The sequence below is a fragment of the Pteronotus mesoamericanus genome, unplaced genomic scaffold (assembly GCF_021234165.1).
Source record: "Pteronotus mesoamericanus isolate MK-2021 breed Mesoamerican mustached bat unplaced genomic scaffold, CSHL_Meso_final contig_90, whole genome shotgun sequence".
NCBI classification, from domain to species: domain Eukaryota; kingdom Metazoa; phylum Chordata; class Mammalia; order Chiroptera; family Mormoopidae; genus Pteronotus; species Pteronotus mesoamericanus.
Window position 1 is genome coordinate 29,224,419 of NW_026555277.1, and position 14,879 is coordinate 29,239,297.

At 39.8% G+C, this 14,879-nt stretch overlaps 1 protein-coding gene across 1 annotated transcript in view; it reads right to left on the minus strand.

Annotated features, from left to right (window-relative positions):
- The window catches only part of RAG1 (recombination activating 1), a 32,435-nt gene extending 17,648 nt beyond the window's left edge, over positions 1–14,787 (minus strand). The window contains exon 1 of the mRNA XM_054586223.1: positions 14,686–14,787. The gene's annotated coding sequence lies outside the window, so the exon portion shown is untranslated. The remainder of the gene's footprint in view (positions 1–14,685) is intronic.
- Positions 14,788–14,879: the final 92 nt, after the last annotated feature.

The following is a 14,879-nucleotide window of genomic DNA, read 5'->3' on the forward strand; positions in this document are numbered from 1 at the left end:
TTTTGCCAAAGAGAATGTACAGATGGCAAATAAGAACATAAAAATATGTTGCACATCACTAACCATTAGGGAAACATAAATTAAAACCACAGTGAGATATCACTACACATTCATCAGAATGGCTAATATAAACCTGAATCACACATATATTGCCAGTGAGAATGCATAATGGTACAACCACTCTGGCAGTTTCTTGAAAAGCTAAAATGCAAACACCATAAGACTCAGTGACAACACCCCTGGACATGTGACCCAGAGAAATGAAAACCTATGTTTACATGAAACCTCTACAGGAATGGTTATAGCCAATTCCAATCCCAAAGTTAACATGCTATATGCGTCCATTCATGTAACATTCTTGAAATCATAAAATTATAGAAATGGAGAACAGATTCATGGTTTCCAGGGTTCAAGGAAGGTACAGGCAAGAGGGAGGGTGTGGATATAAAAGGGCAACATGAGGGGCCCTTGTGGTGACGGAAATATTCGATGTCTTTAATGGATCAAGGTCAAGACATCGTGATATTGTGTTACAGTTTTTCAAGATATTACCATTGGTGGACACTGGATAAATGGGATTTCTCTGTACTATACCTTACAATTGCATGTGAATCTATAAATATCTCAAAATTAAAGTTTAATTTTAAAAATTATTAATGACAAGAAAATGCAATTGCAAATCTGAACTGAATCCTGCATGGAAAACCAAACCAGAGTCACAGCTCTAAAGGAGTATTTGGGGTAATATTGGAGGGATTTAAATGTGGCTGTATTTTGGCTAATATTTATTCCATAACCCCTATGTTCATTGCAGCATCTTTCATGGTAGCGAAGACATGGAAACAACACAAGTGTCCTTCAGTCCATGATTAGATTGTACATCTATACGATGGGAAACTATTCCACCATAAAAACAAATGAAATGCCGCCATTTGCAACAACATGGATGCTTCTTGAGACAATCAGGCTGAGCAAACTAAATCATATGGAAAAGGACAAGAACCGTATGTAAACAGAAAGCAGAAAATTGTTTAAAAAAACAAAAAAATAATCATTGACACAGACAACAGTATGGTGGTTACCAGAAGAGAAGGGAGTGGGCATATTAAAGGGCAAAGGGGGTTAAATATATGGCGACAGAAGGAGACAAAACTGGGTGAGGAGCACACAGTGCAGTATACAGATGATGTAGTATAATATTATACACTTGATATTCGTATAATCTTATTAACCAATGTCACCCTAATAAATGTAATTTAAAAATTTATTGGGTAAGTTAAATTTTGAGTGTGCTAATAGTGGTGTAGTTATTTTGGAAACTACATAACTGCATTTCTTCTTAGTATTTTGAAGTTAAGGGAAATGCTTAACCACATTTACACCTAACGCTTGAGTAATTTAGAAATTTTTTTAAAAAACTTTCAGGTAATTTAGAGAGAGAGAGAGGGAAGGAGGGATGGCGAAGATGGAACACTTCTGAAAGACAAGCAAATAGGCAAGACACTCAAAGAGTGGTGATGAGGCAAACAGCATCCGTAGTTACAAACCTTGTCCTCTAATCAGAATGGTTAATGTCTGACTTATCTAGATAAGCACAAGAGCTCCTTTTCCACTCTCATAGATAAATGCTATCAACTTCTTATAAATCTTAAATGTTTTACTGACCAGATACTCTAACCCTCTTCAAAGGTGCGTATTACCAGTACGTTTAAACAGCCTTTTTCAAGGTCGCCAACCTATGGCTCCAAAGTCCACCTTCCCCTCCTGACTGAATGTCCTGGGCTCTATCTTCCCCACTGGAATGCCAGGTGGTTTTAGACTGTACCTACGTCATTGTGCTATGACATTGATGAATGCGTGGATTGTGCTGCAGTGGCTCCTAAGCCCTAGTAGGTAAACACTTTCTTCCTTCTCAAGTGTAGTCACATAAATAGCAAGGTCTTGGTTTTAAATTTTAAGTTGGCTGTATTTTTTTTCCGTCTTAGTGGTTACTTCAGGAAAGTGGAACCAAGTGAGATTCAACAATATAAAGGGAAAACTTTTATCTTTTATTTTTCCCGTCTGTAACAGGACTATATTATGTTGTGTGTGACCTTGAATTTTTTTTTAAATTATTGGTGTGTGTTTATTTGTTTTTTTAAAGTAATAATCATAGAATTCTAGAGAAAATGAGTTAGAGACACATCAAGAACCATACGGAACACAAAATGACAGTCTTTCTGGGAAGTCATTTGTAACACAAGTCATAAATATCTATAGCCTTTGACCTACCAATTTCCATTGAAGGAACACATCTTAAAGTAGTAATTTAAAATGGGGGAAAGATTTCATGCACGAAAGTTCATTGACACACGATAAAAGCAAATAGAGTAGAAATAACCTTGGAGGAATGCTTAATTTATTATAGGCATGCCCACATAAATAGAAAATTGTATATTTTTAAATATTATTTTGAGGCATTTCAATTACATAGGAAATGCTTGACTAAAAAATGAATTATAACCTATTTTAAGAGCAATGGAACTATAGCTGATGAATCATGCCAGTTTCCATTTGTGTTCCAATTTCTAATACTTTCTTTCCTCTCTGGAATATGATGGTTGGCTCTTCCCAATTTAGTTTGGAGGGATTTCCTACCAGAAAGCATGCCCCTCTGGTCATGACTAAAATCATCTCTTGTACATAGATTTCTAGCATTGACTCTATATACCCAGTTTACTGGTACAGAAAACAAGAGAATGTAAATGACCTTTAATTAATTCCTTAGAGGGCAAATACTACCACCATCATCCTCAAAAAAACATTTTGGAAATGTTCCAATGTGCCCATGTCAAATCTTCAAAGATCATATTAATTTAACATTACTATATGTTGTATCCTCTACAGAATCTCCTTCAGGAAAGAAGTAGCATACAAACTATCATTCAGAATATGAAAATTACTTTGTTATAAGGAAATGGTCAGTCTCACATTATTCATGAAAGCAGTGTTCTACTTAGAAAATTGTTCTGTTCTGGCAGTAATTGTGATGCAAGTATGATACTTTGCGGATGAAATACTGAAATTGAAAATTATTTTTGTTTTTAACAATCACAAGTTATTAACAGCACCATATGAAAATACAAATGTGGGCAAAGCCTTCGCAGGAACTTAGAAAGTGACCTACTTTATGTAATAAAACAAAAAAAAAAACCCAAAGGTATAATAGCATTCACACACACACACACACACACACACACACACACACACACACACACCCTTTCCATTCCCTTTTATAGTAAAGCAGTTTTTAATGTACTTAATTTGTCATTATAATAAACCTTATTGTCTCATCACTGGCTGTTCCCAATCTATAAAAGGATTGTGTATTCTCCCCCAAAGCATTTTTACTTAGTTGTTTCAAACAAAATACATATTTCTTATAAAAACACTATTATAAATTGGGACTAGTTTCCCAGTCCACCCCACAAAAGACTATTTGACTCATACTGTAATGAAAAGACACAATTACTGAAAATAATACTGTTGCATCAGAATGTTAGTCCAACTCCATCGTGGGCAACTCAAGGAAACTAAGATTATTTATTTAATTGCTTTTTGGAGAAATCGTATTGTAAATTCTAATCAGGAGCACTGGAAATATGCACTAGCTCCTGTTCCCCTCACCCAGCACACTCAAACCACAGTTCAGGACACTGTTCCTCGGGTCCTGCCCCCTGCCTCCAATGCTCCTCTGTCCGCTGCTGCTGTGGGAGCCTCCACGCTCAGCAGCAAGCAGGAACACACACAAATCAGGCTTCTGAGCGCAGAACCTTCCTAAACTATTAGCCTCTAATTGTTCCAGAATAGGGATAAGCTGAAAATTTTAAAATATTACATTTTTGGTTTCATGCTACAGTGCAATGAGTAAGGTATTTGTTAACAAGGACCTTGATGTCTTATTCAAGAAGTCCCATTGTTCCACTCAAGGGGTCAAACATCAAACATGCAAAAATCTGACTAAGCAGCATAGTCAATATTCAACCACTGGAAAGAAGCAGAGTCAAGCAGAAATGTTGTAGCGTCAAAATAATTTTTGAAAAATTAAACATAAGACTGCTATGCAAATACAGAATGAACACGTGTCTAAGATTTTATTCTATCCATTAGATAATGAACCAGCAAGATGATCAAACTGGATCAAAGTAGTCTTGGAAAAACAGAAATTTTATATAGCTAGTAACGATATGCTGAAATTAATTTACCTGCTGAAAAGATATAAAACTGGGAAACCCCAGACTTCCAGTCAAGATGGAGGAATAGGTAGACATGCTTCACCTTCTTGTGCAACCACAAAAGGAATTACAACTAAATCTCAAAACAAATAACACTCAGAACTGCCTGAAAATTGAAGTGTATGGAAGTCTGACAATCAATGATTTAAAGAAGCCACATTCACCCAGACGGGTAAGAGGGGCTGAGACACAGAGACGGGGCAGAGAGGCAAGGAGATGCGATGTGCCACATAGAGGAGGTGGTGGTGGCAGAATGGGCATGGGCTGTCCCACTGTCACGTGTGGTGGATAAAAATCATGAGAGATACCTTGGGAGCAAGCAATCCCAGCCCCAGGCCAGACCGCACAGTTCAGGGTTTCAGCGCTGGAAGATAAATCCCTATAACTTCTTGCTACAAAACCAGTGGGGGTTGAGGCGGAAAAAGAAACTGCTGGATTTTCAGGAAATTCCACTTAAAGGGCCTGCATGGTCTTAAAACATACACAAACCCACCCACTCTGGTATTCAACACCAGGGCAACAGCTGGAAAGGTGCCAGTTGCATAAGGGGAGTAGGTGAAGTGACTGGAAAAGGGGCAAGTGCCCAGCAAACACCCAGGAGTTCGGTAGCGGCACAGTCCCCTCTCCAAGGCCTCCCTCAACACAGAGACACAAAGCAGTGAAGCCAGTTGCCCCACCCTGGTGACTACCTCAGGCTCTGCCCCACGTAATTTACAAGTGCCTTTTACAGGGAGTCAAAGTAGCTCTACCTAATACACAAAAACAAACACAGGCAGGCTGCCAAATTGCGAAGACAAAGAAATATGGCCCAAATGAAAGAATAAAACAAAACCCCAGAAAAAGAACTAAACAAAATGGAAATAGCCAACCTATCAGAGACAGAGTTCAAAACACTGGTGATCAGAATGCTCACAGAATTCATTGAGTATGACACAACACAAAGGAAGAAACGAAGGTCACACTAAGTGAATTTTTTTTTAAATCTACAAGGAACCAACAGTGAAGGGAAGGAAGCCAGGATTCAAATCAAAGATTTTGAACATAAGGAAGAAATAAACGCTCAACCAGAACGGAAAGAAGAAACAAGAACTCGAAAAAAAATTAGGATAGTATAGGAAGACTCTGGGACATCTCCAAATGTGCCACCATCCGAATCATAGAGATGCCAGAAGAAAAGGAAGAACAAGAAATTGAAAACTTATTTGAAAAAATAACAAAAGAAAACTTCCCTAATTTGGTGAAGGAAATAGACATACAAGCCTAGGAAGCACAGAGAGCCCCAGATAAATTGGCCCCAAAGAGGACCACACCAAGAAACATCATAATTAAAATGCCAAAGGTTAAAGATAAAGAGAGAATCTTAAAAGCAGCAAGAGAAAGGCAGAGAGTAACCTGTGAAGGAGCTCCCATAAGACTATCAGCTTATTTCTCAAATGAAACTTTGCAGGCAAGAAGGGCCTGGCAAGAAGTATTCAAAGTGATGATAAACAAGGTCCTACAACCTAAATTACTCTCTCCAGCAAAGCTACCATTTAGAATTGAAGGGCAGATAAAGTGCTTCCTAGACAAAGTAAAGCTAAAGAAGTTCGTCATCACCAAGCCATTGTTACATGAAATGTTGAAGGGACTTATTTAAGAAAGAGAAGAAGATCAAAACTATGAACATTAGGAGGAACCAGTACTGCTGAGATGTGGGCCACTCCAACCGTTACAGTCTGAGAAAACGAAGAAGTATCCACACCACAGGATTAAAGAGAGAGAGATAACGGAGAATCAAGACGGCGGAGGAATGAGTAGAAGTCACATTGATCTCCCCCCAGGACCAATCTGGAATTACAATTAAATTGTGGAGAAATCACCTGGAACAAACAACTGAACAATAGCAAGAGAGCAGCCTTATAACCTCGGACGGACAGAAGAATTAGCTTTAGCACAACCTAACTGGTAAGGAGTGCGGTAGAGACTCAAGAAGGCAGGCGGGGCGTCCATGGACGGCAGCACCAGAAGGATATTGAAATGGCCAGTTGGATCCCCCTGAGAAGAGCGAAGTCTAACCCATAAGTGGGGATTTCCAGCCTACAGCATCAAGGCCCAGAAAATAAACAGAAAACAGCCAGCTGCGAAAAGTGGCAGGGTTGCTCTCTGCCAGAGAAAGGTGGTTGTAGGCGCTAAGAGCTGTTTAAAGGACCAGCACATAAATTTTTATTTGCAGCCACTCACCTTGGGCTCCAGCAAAGGCAGGGACAGAGTGGGCTAGAGACACCTGAGCAGAGACTGGGGAAGGAAGCTTTGGGAGAAATGAGAGAGCAGCCAACAGGATCCCGGTGCTGAATCATCCCCCATGTGGCAGCAGCCATTTTGCTCAGCAGACCACTCCCCTGAGAGGCAACAGCGTGAGAGGACCCAATAACCCCGTGCCCAGGAGGGACTTGGCCCTGGCCCGGTATTGCTAAAGCCTGACTGCTGAGCACAGAGTGGCAGCCACAGATAGTAGATCCCTTGCTAAAGGGGACACAGAGTGGTCTAGAGACACTGGAAGAGAGACTGGACATGGAGGCTTTGGGAAGAGAACAGAGAGAGTAGCTGGAGGAATCCTGGTGCTGACTCCTCCCCCAAAACTCAGCCCCACCCTATGGTGTCTAATCTGGCCTGCTGAGTGCAGAGTGACTAGATTCACAGCTGAAGGAGACAGACACAGACAGTAGATTCCTGGAAGTCTCAAACAGACTGCCTCAGGTGTTCACCCTGTCTAACATCTGACAACATCAGAGGCAGATCCACAAAGAAAAAACAGCAGTCTCCAACCATAGATTCACACCACAAAGTCAGGAAATCAAGACAGATCAATTTAAGAAGCAAAAGCCAAAAAGAAGAGTCCTGCAAATAATGGGAAGAAAAAGAAACACCCCCCAGTTGAAGGGAAAGGAGGAATCCCCAGAAAGAAAACTATATAAAATAGAGGCAAGTAAATTATCAGATACTGAGTTCAAAACAGCGGCTCTAAGGAAGCTCAATGAGCTCAGCAAGCCCAGAGAGAATTACAAAAACTACAGAGAAACTATGAGGAACTTACTGCAAACTATATCGCCATGAAAAAGGACATAGAAACGATCAATAAGAGACAAGAGGAAATGAAGAATACCATTTCTGAATTGAAGAACACAGTAGAAGGAATCAAAAGCAGGCTAGATGAAGCAGAGGAACAAATCAGCAAGCTGGAGGATAAAGTAGAAAATAGCTCCCAGAAAGAGCAAGAAAATGAAAAAAGACTCAAAAAGAATGAAGAGGCATTCAGGGAAATGCAGGACAACATGAAACATAACTATATCCATATAATAGGGATACCAGCAGGAGAAGAGGATGAGTAAGGAATAGAGAACCTGTTTGAAAAAATAATGATGGAAAACTTCCCTCATTGGAGGAGAGAAAAAGTCACACAAGTCCAGGAAGCACAGAGGGTCCCATTCAGGAGGAACCCAGTGAGGCCCACTCCAAGATACATCATCATTAAAATGGCAAATATCAAAGACAAACAGAGAGTCCTAAAAGCAACAAGGGAGAAAGAGGTAGTAACATATAAGGGAGCCCCGATACGGCTACCAACTGACTTCTCAACAGAAACACTACAAGCCAGAAAGAAATGGCAAGAAATATTCCAAATCATGAAAAGTAAAGGCCTGCAACCAAGACTGCTCTACCCAGCAAGGCTCTCAATTCAAATGGAAGGCGAAATAAGGGGTTTCCCTGACCAAAGAAGGCTAAAAGAATACACCTCCACAAAACCAGCATTGCAAGATATGCGAAAGGGACTGCTTTAAGAAGATGAAGAAAAAAAGTCTATAAACACCCTGTTCCTTTCACAGTCACCAATACTTGATATCACCAATAGTTTTAATACTTCTTAATCTGATTGTGACAATGATGTATATTTTGTTACTTTTTTAGTTATTGAAACTAAACCTGCTTTTGTATATTTCTTACCTAGTTCTATTATTTTAAAAAAGCTTTAAATGACTTTTTGGTATTCTTTATCCATCTTTTGATTAAATGTTTGTAGAACTTTTTCCCTAAAAAAACAATTAAGCCATTTTTAGATGTGTTGAAAATACTTTCCTTTCTGTTACTTGTCCTTTAACTTTTTTTATATGTATATTACTGTCTAGTCTTAAATATTTAATATAGTCATATTGTCAATAGTTTACTTTATAGCTCCTGGGTTTGAATATGTTACTTCAGGGTAAGAAAAACATATTTTGTATTTTGTCCTAAAACTCCTCAGATTTTACATATTGATTTTTAACTCACCTGAATATTTTTTGTATAATGTGTGAAATAGGGCTCTATATTTGTTGTATTTCAAGTAATTGTGGTCTATGCACCTTATTTGTTGTATAAGCCATATTTTCCCCCATTGATTTGAAATATCATATTAATCATATATTACATGTTAAATATATATGTCGGTTTCTAGAATGCCCATTTTATTTTGTTGATCTACTTGATTATTTCTGTACTGATGTCATGTTATTTTAATTGCTGAGACTTTATAATGAATTTAAATTTTTTAATATTTTATCATAGATTTTGACATTAAAAAATAAATAAATAAATAAAATCTGCTTTTAAGAAAGAAGGAACTCCTACCTTTTGCGACAACATGGATGGAACTGGAGGATAGTATGCCAAGTTAAATAACCCAGTTGGTGAAAGATAAATACCATAAGATCTCACCTATAAGTGGAATCTATTCAACAAAATAAACTGAAGAACAAAATACACCACAGACATGGAAACATGGAGCAGACTGAAAGCGACCAGAGGGGATGGGGAAGGTGAACAATGGTGGAAAGAAGGAGAAGAACCCAAACAAAGAACATACATGAATGACCCATGGACATGGATAACAGAGTGGGAATTGACTGTGGGAGCCGGGGGGAGGGGTGGGATGGATGGAGGGGGATAAAAGGGGAAAAATTGAGACAACTGTAATAGAATAAACATGATTTTTAAAAAAAAAAACCCATGAACATTAAAAAGGCAACAAATTCACAACTATGAACTGAATCTAATAAATAAATAAATAAATATACTAAGCAAACAACCAGAACAGAAACAGAATCATAGGTATGGGGGGGTCATTTGAAGAGTTATTAGCAGGGAGGGGGAAGGAGGAGAATAGGGGAAAAGATGCAGGGATTAAGAAGATAAATTGGTAGGTACAAAATAGACAGGGGGATGTTAAAAATAGTATATGAAATGGAGAAGCCAAAGAACTTATATGCATGACCCATGGACATGAACCAAGTGGGGGGATTATTGGGCCAAGGAGGGCAAAGGGGGGAAAATTGGAACAACTGTAATAACATAATCAAAAATATACTTGAAAAGATATGAGACTGGTTAATATTTTCTATTGCATTCATCTGTGGGGTTTAATTTTTTACTGGACACAAATCTCTAAGTCAATGTGTCTGGTCTCTAATCAAGTAGTAAATAGTGAGGTCAAACAGGTGATTTCTCAGACATAGATAATTAAGTAATTATTCAGTGAACATGTTAAACAATGCCCCTGAAGGATATGTAGCCTTCCTCCTGCTATATTTCAAGTATTGGATGATTTTTCTTAATAGTAATTGTTTTAAAAGTGTCCAGAAGACAATAGGCCAAGAGAAGTCCAAAGGTATTATTTAAAACCTGATACTACCCACCCAGTGCGCCTATACACTCACTCACTGCCTTTGAAAATGGACAGGACACGAGGATACAAATCAGAAAAAAGCAATTCGTTTATATTAAAAATATAACTCACAAATAGATTGGATACTTACATCCCAAGCTGGTACATTCTTTCCTTCAAGGAAAGCAGTCAATTGGGTCAATTTATAGCCTGAACTTTGCCTGATGAGCAGTGATGAAGCTATGACAAAACTGGCCCCAGGGCAGTGGAAGTGTGCCCACCCTTCCCATTTTTCCAAAGGAAGACGGAAAAAATACCCTCCTTTCCCCAGGAGCAGGAAAAATGAGTGTGCCACAAAAAGCATGGGTTCTTGATTGGGATTTGGGAAGAAGATGAAGGAAGGGCAAGTAATTTTACCCCTTGTTGGTAGACAGGCTTTACCAAAGAAAACTCATCGCCATGGACAACACTGGGAACTTCTGTAGATTCCAAGGCAAGTCCCAAAACTCAGCTTCTGGCTCCTGGCGGCTCAGCCTGCTCTCAGCCTGGACAGCAGACTGGGCCAAGGGCACACCATCAAAGCTTGTTATTACTGTCTAACACCTCCCCAACACCGTTCCCGGACACACCAACATGTCTACACCCCTCACGCACTTTCCCTCTTTGCCCCTGCCACGTCAGTGGTCATCAGCTCCTCCCTCCTCTGCTCTCTGAGGTCATTCCCTTATTTTGGTGGAGTGGGGTGAGAAGAAGGAGGGAGAGAGGGTGAGGGTTACCCTACAACTTATTGTGCTTGAAATCTACGCCAAGGCCGGAATCCTCTATTGAGTGACGACCACTCGTGTGCTTTTTAGGCTTCCTTTAGCCACGGTCAGAGAGCATGAACTCATTCAATAGGTAACTGCTATTACAACCCAAAGATTAATGACATGAGGGCGTGTCCAAGACTCCTGCCTTTGGACCTGGGCAACTAAGGGGACATTTTGATGCAGGGCACTTCCTCCCCCGAACAGCATGCACATGGGAACTCCCACACTGGGTCTCTCTTGTCCTAGGCCCCATCATCTCTAATTCCTCTTCTGATTAACTGAGTCTTTCTTGTCTGTAATTTTATCAAAGGTTATTATATTTATTGTCTTGCTCTCTCAGTTTCTGGTGCGAGAAAGATTCTGACTTTAAGGTATCCTTATAAGATGATATATTCCATTGCATATTTTTAGGTTGGCATCTAAATTGTTTTTAAATTCAAATAGTTGCAAAGAATCTAATTCTACCATATTGTATATTTTACATATGCTTTACATATTTTTTGACAAAACTTTGGAGTTGCACATATAGAGCTAACATATAACCTAATTAGTAAAGCCAGTCCTCATTGACAAACCAATCCAATCAATCAGATTCACTTTCCATCAGTTTTCAATGATAATCAATCCAATAACATGCATCATGAAAACCATCTCACTTGTGTTAACTGTAACATAAAGACCATATATGAGTATGTGACAAATGGATGGATGTTAAGATGAAAGAGAAGGAAAAAGAAGAAAGAAAAAAAGAAAGAAAGAAAGAAAGAAAGAAAGAAAGAAAGAAAGAAAGAAAGAAAGAAAGAAAGAGAAAGAAAGAGAAAAGAAAGAGGAAGGGAGCAGGGAAGGGAGAGAGGGAGGGAGGGAGGAAAGGGGAGGGGAGTGGGAGGGAGAGGAGTGGGAGGGAGGGGACAGAGAAAGAAGTGGATGGAAGGAATAATAGAAAACTGGTTTGTTTTGAATTTGTTTTCTGAATAAAATAAGATGCAGTCACCTAGAATATTTCTTACTAGAGCTCTTCTTATTGTCCAAGAAATTCTCCCTTAGCAGCTGTGAATTCTTGACTTGGTTCCTTTGAAACCCTGGAGTGAAACCAGCCTAGGCAGTCCCATTCTGTCATTTTCATCTCTTATCGGTTACACCCTATTCACTGTGGAAGGGGATCACACAGAGCATAAATACGTCTGCCACATACACATAATGGTTGTTCAAGAAATGTTTTGAACTAATGAATTATGTTTTAATTTTATAATTTAACTTTTATTTATAATTTACCTATCTTACTGTTGAGTGTTTGGGAAAAGAACCTCTCACCTGCCCATCCTCACCTGCAACAGTCTACAAGGTGTGTCTTATTTCATTCTTCACATAGAATGTGAAAAAAAGCAATCCAGGAATGACATTGTAATAATATTTTTGTACACTTTGGTTTGTTTAGATAAGGAGACCTGAGCAAAATATTTCAAACTAGCAGCACTTCAGAGAACCTGGGCAGCTGTACATATCCGGTAACTCCACTAATTGAAACATTCAGTTCCCTTCATCTCTATAGGGCTTCCTAGTTTGAAAATCATTCTCACATATATGATCTCATTTGATCTTATCACAGCTCTGGAAACAAGATAGGGTATATTTTATTCCAACTTGATAGATGAAAACACCTGACCAACTCCCGATTTAGGAAAGAAGCAGAGCCAGGAGTAAAACTTTGGTTTTCTGATTCCTAGTTCCATAGGGAAACAAACTGTTAGGAAAGACCTCAAGGAGAAACTGTGCATAGGATAGGCTGGGTTATACCGCAGAAAAGGCAACTCTGACATCTCAATATCTTAAAAGAACAGACATTTGTTTCTGGCTCATGTCAAGTCCAATGCAAGTGAACTGACTTTCCAAGGCAACTGTCCTCCACACAGCAATTTAGTGATGCACCCTCTTATAGCTGCCCCATGGTCTCCTTGGTTCCCGCATGGGGAAGAAAGTCTTGCAATGAATATCAAACATTTTGGCCTTGAAAGACAGGTATCCTTTTCCCTCCTAGACTGTGGGTCATGTGACTAGTCATGTGACACCACTTGACTGCAAGGAGGCAGGGAAGTGAAAGTTTCCTGTTGTGCCTAAGGCCTGGATGAGCACTAAACCACCCCTGCCCCCAACCACCATATATGAAATAGAGAAGAATATTAGAATTGGAGGGAGCAGAGGGAGGCCCCTTAAGGACACAGAACACCTAATGTTTTTGAAAACCCGGTGTGAGGTTCTCTCACATACATTTTTATGAGTTGATCCTGACAGTAGCCTGGAAGGTAAATATTATCCGCGCGTTTATGGTTTAGGAAGCTGAAGCTTGTGAGGGTTACAAAGCTTGCTCCGGAGTTTATGCTAATAAAAGGAGTGAAGTCTAACTCCCATGCTCTTTCTTTTCTCTATCTTCAATTTCATATAATGATCTCTCTGTCATCCCATAAGTGATTTGTTTTTATAAGGCAAGTAGCGGGGCTGGGGAGGAATACAAGTACACAGGGGCTGATAATTCTTCTAGCAATGTTTTATTTCTGGAGCTGGATGGTGAGCACACAGATGTGTGTATATAATTCTTTTTATGTCTGAAATATTTCAAAGTATGCTTTTATTTTTATTCTATTTTTATCCTCACCTGGGGACATGTTTATTTGCTTTTTTAGAGAGAGAAGACAGGAGAGAGGAAGGAAGAAAGAGAAACATCCAAACAAGGGAAGCATTGACTGGTTGCTTCCATAGCCACCCAGGCCAAGGATCTGCACCGAGGCCAGAATGGGATGCGTCAGGACCAAAGGTCACACGCACCCACGCCAGCACCAGGGATGAACCTGCAACCTAAGCATGTGCCCTGACTGGGAATTGCCTGCAACCTTCCGGTTATGGGACGACACTCCAACCACTGAGCCACGTTGGCCGGGGCTCAAAATATGTTTTTAAAAAAGAGTGGGAGGGCAAAAGAAGTCTGAGAACCAGTGACAAGTTACACCTTGAGAACATAAGCACTTCTTATGAATATTGGCAGCCAGAAAGCAGGAAATACAGTATTGTTATCACTTAATGAGAACACACTGTATCCTAGATCAATTATTTTCAACCTTTTTCCTGTCATGGCATACTTACACTGATTACCAAAATTCGGTGGCACACCAAAAAATGTTCTATTTTTGCCAATCTGACAAAAAAAATAAGTATAATTTTGATTCATTCACACTGGATGGCTACTGTTGTGTTGGCTGTTGTCATTTTTTTTATTTGACCATCTAAGGGAAAAGAGGTCAGTGCCCCTGACTAAATAGTCAGGTATTGCATGTTTTAAAAATTCTTGCAGCACACCGGTTGAAAACTGCTGTCCTTGATAGTTTTAAATAATGTATTTACTTTACCTTTACAGTTGCAGTTAATCTCACCTTTCCAAGAACCCAGTGAAGTAGGTTCTATTATTATCCCCATTGTAAGATGAGATAGAAAAAAATGGAAGAAAATCACATTAAGTAAATTATCTGAAGTCACAATTTATAAAAGGGGGAAAAACTAGATTTAAGTGAAGCACTGTGGTTTCAGAGTATGTACACATGAACACTGTTTGCATCCAGTTAAACAGGGAAAATTCAAAATAGTTTTCTCGTGACACTGATAGAAAAAAACGGGTGGTGTAGATGTCAGCAGTCGGAGGTGGGGAAAATGTTTAATATATGGGTCAGACTCGCTTGGACTGGCTGAAGGCGAAGGACCAGGTGATAATAGTGGGTTCTACCTACCATGGAAACTTTCTGGGCAGGGAAGGCGGAGTCCTGGAGGAATATAAGAATTCCCGCAGTTCAAGTGATCTAGACCAGGTGGGGTTTCTCCTGATTGGATACAGGAAGCTATAAAAACAGTTTCGACTACTGCTGTTGTTGCAGCTGCTCACCAGGTCGCTCACAGTTCCTCCAGGACAGGTCTCAACGTCAGAGTTCTTTGCGAGAGAAACCCAGCCGGAGTGCTCTCTTTAGCCGAGCTTGCCCCGCGCCTGCGCCGCAGCCCGCGCACCTGTGGAGGACCGCCGCCAGGGGGCGCAGACCCAGCTCCGTCGCCCTGTCTCCACCCTGCCCCTTTCCCCGCCCT